Source organism: Ceratosolen solmsi, unplaced genomic scaffold (genome assembly GCF_000503995.2).
Source record: "Ceratosolen solmsi marchali unplaced genomic scaffold, CerSol_1.0 scaffold11, whole genome shotgun sequence".
Taxonomy (NCBI): domain Eukaryota; kingdom Metazoa; phylum Arthropoda; class Insecta; order Hymenoptera; family Agaonidae; genus Ceratosolen; species Ceratosolen solmsi.
This window is the reverse complement of record NW_011948416.1, coordinates 9,776,967-9,780,400: the sequence shown is the minus strand read 5'-3', so window position 1 is coordinate 9,780,400 and position 3,434 is coordinate 9,776,967. Positions and strand designations below refer to the sequence as shown.

Genomic DNA, 3,434 nt, shown 5'->3' with positions numbered 1-3,434 from the left:
GGGAGAGAGTGAGAATGCTCGCGCGCTATGTATGGATGGGAAATTTTTTACGACTACTTGCGAGTTTCTTGCGATTGCGGTAGTCGAAATTTTAATAAAATATCTCGCAGTCGTATTTGATTGGATTAAGGAACACATTTAATTGACTTGCAAGAGCTGCAGCCACGTTAATGTTTCTTATATTTTCATTCTTTTGCCATTCTGTCTTACCTACTCTTCATTCTCGTCAAACAGAGAATCCAAGACTCGCGGATTTTATTATTCCCTCTTAAAAATTTCATTAATTGTCTGCATATTAATCCCCCACTATGTCTGATAATATTTTTTTTTTTTTTTTTTTTTAACGAATCCTTTAACGTCCATGATATAACGATACAAATGCCTATTGCTTTCTCGTCTTGCTCATTCAAAAACGAATGCGTATAATTCTCGCTCGCTCATACGAATAATATTATAACAATTTGCGAGGAGCAGCATCCACCGCTCATTTAAATGCCGTTAGCGTAGGAACGAAAAGTATTGGCTTACATGTAAAGCGATAATTCATACTCGTCATTACATTTGGTCGTTAGATAGAAACGAAATTTTGATTAACGATATCGAGTCATTTAACAAGCAATTTTTCTATACACATATGTTTAATAATCTTAAACGAATAACCTCGTGTTATTAAATCCCAATAAATTATTACGTATACATTCCGTGAACATTGTGTATTATCGCGTAAAATGTAATTGCATTAGAAATCGCATATTTATCTTCTCTAAAATACTGGAGAAAAATTCATTTAGAATACATTTTTCTCTCCATCTGTTATAATATCAAATTTTCTTATATTGCCTCAACAATGAGATAATATTAAAGTCGTATTTACAAAACCTCAATGCCGCAGCACTGAGATTGATAGGGTTGAAAATAAAAATTATCACATTACAATTGAGATGTGTCACCCGTATAATTATCGCATTAGAATATCAAATTCAAGCCCAAGCACATGTCCGCATAGCTGATAGGCCTTAGCTGTCGCTTCAATCATCTTCATTTCTCCTCCATTCTTACAAATCAACCGGCTCTTTATTCGACTAATTATAAAACGTGCGAGTATAAAACACTGAATCCATGTGAAATTTGTCCAATAGCAGGCGCTAATTTTACGGAAGTAAGGTCATTGGTAGGATGTACGTTTTTCAGAAGAGGCGTACAAAATAAATAGCCCGTTACCTGTGACGGTCTCGATAGGCTTCCTGGAGTTCGGGAAAAAATTCGTATCGGGGAGGGAGGCGGCGATCGAATTCGGTTTATTATACAAGCGGCCGCGAGTTTAATGACCCGTCGCAAAGGGCCTATACCTATGTGCGCGCAAGCTTACACGTACCCATGCACGCACTCACGCACTCACGCACTCGCGCACTCACGCACGCACTTGCTTCGGTACTATCGAAAAGCACGAGTTTCTCTCGCCCGCGTCCTCGCGGGGTTCAAGGTTGCGCAACGTGAGCACCCCCATCCCATTTATCGCCCCTGTTGCGCGTATACTTGCAAGCTCGAGGTTCAATGGCCAGGCGCATCGCGAGCAAAAAACAAAAAAGATGAGGAGGAAGGGAGGCTTTTTTCCCTCCCGCGTTTTTTATCCTCGCTTTTGCACGGCCGACGAGCTTGCGGAAAGCTCACTGCAAGCACCGTGAGCAGCGTCGAGGCTTAAAACCAATACTTGCGCGATATCGAATAGCACACTTGACGCTCGTAAACAAAGTACTAAGCTCGGTGAGCTTTTATATTCACAGACTTTTCATATCCGAGTTCGACATTGTCCTGAAAATCCAACTTATTCCATTGTCAATTCAAATGTGATAAGCTCGCGAAAGGAGGGGCTGTTTTTCATTTTTTATTTATTTTTTTTTTTTTTATTTATCAGAGATTTCATCGATCAGCGTACGATTTTCAGTGGTATGCGAAGAAAAGTAAGACTTGCGACCGATCATCGAAGTGCAGCGAAAATCCGCGCGAACGAAGACATGCCGTAGCGGTTTGAACGATCAACGGGAAAAGTGGAGACTGTCCAAGAAGCAGAAGAAGAATAATAATATGAAGACTAATAAGAAAATGAATAAGACGAAGAATAAGAAAAAGAAGATGAAGAGGAGGAGGAGGAGGAGGTGGTGGTGGAGGAGAAGAGAGATGAGTGGTTAGAGAGGAGAAAAGAAGATGTAAAAAAATTGGCGAAAAGAAGAAAGACAAGCGGCAGGGAGGAGAGGATCAGCAAAAGGAGGAGCGCTCGCTCCGCCTCGCGGGCCGAAATCCGCAACCCGGGCGATCGTTCGCTCGCCAACCTGGAACATTGCCAAGTCTCGCCGGGGTAACGGAAGGACAGGCGACGCCGAAGAGACGGCGTAGACAATTAACCGGAAGCCCGGTTTTTCCTCGGCGACGGCCTTTCCCTCGGCTCGTTGCATCCTCAGAGCCGCGCTAAGGCCTTTAAAAGGCCGCGCAAAACCTGTTGGCGAGTGCGGAGCCTCGCGTGCAACAGTTAACCGGCGAGGACGTCGAGCCGCGGCACTCGAAGGACGTGTCCTCAGCACAGAGAGAGAGAGAGAGAGAGAGAGAGAGAGAGAGCGATATTGTGTACGTAACGTACGTAAGTATGTAGGCGCGCGCGCGCGCGCGCGTGGCTATGTATACGAGAGAGAGAGAGAGAGAGAGAGAGAGAGAGTGAGTGAGAGAAAGAGCGAGATAAGAAGAGAGTGAAAGAGAAAGAGAGAGGGAGGGATAGATATAGAGAGTGAGAAAGAGAGAGAGAGAGAGGGACTGCGTGTGTGACAACGAAGGAAATGAAATGAAATGAAATGAAAAGGATAGGAAAATAAAATAAAGACTCACCGCACGTCAGCAGCTCGTGCGCTTCATCCTCGCGCACTGTCACACGGAAGCCGGTGACACACGTCCCTCAGCGGCACGGCTCGACGTCCTCGCTATTCTCGCGTGCGTCCTAGTGCTACTAGGAGTCCTCCTTATTAAAGAGTTATCTCCTTAGCTAGAGCGCCCGCGACGGCATCCTCGGCCGCCTCGACACACACTCTCTCTCTCTTTTTCCTCGAGTTCCTCCACGGATGAGGCACCGGAGAGCGGCTGGTGCGCGCGCGCGCGACGATACTCGCGTCTCTCACGGGATACACACACTCACTGCTAAAAAAACCCACGGCGCTGCTCCGCTTTGCTGCCGTGCTTGCGCGCGCAGACGAAGACCGATAGAGAGAGAGAGAGAGAGAGAGAGAGAGAGAGTACGAGGGAGTACAACGGTAGACGAGAGAGAGAGAGAGAGAGAGAGTGAGAAGCAGAAGGAGGCAATGGGTGACAGAGAGGAAGAGATACAGTGAGTGAGTGAGTGAGAGTGAGAGAGAGAGAGAGACGGGTAGACAAACAGACAGAGAGAGGGA

General features: G+C 45.7%; 1 protein-coding gene across 1 annotated transcript in view; it reads right to left on the bottom strand.

The window, feature by feature from the left end:
* The window catches only part of Mef2 (myocyte enhancer factor 2), an 18,274-nt gene extending 15,040 nt beyond the window's left edge, over positions 1 to 3,234 (bottom strand). Inside the window, exon 1 of the mRNA XM_011495862.1 lies at positions 2,878 to 3,234. The gene's annotated coding sequence lies outside the window, so the exon portion shown is untranslated. The remainder of the gene's footprint in view (positions 1 to 2,877) is intronic.
* Positions 3,235 to 3,434: the final 200 nt, after the last annotated feature.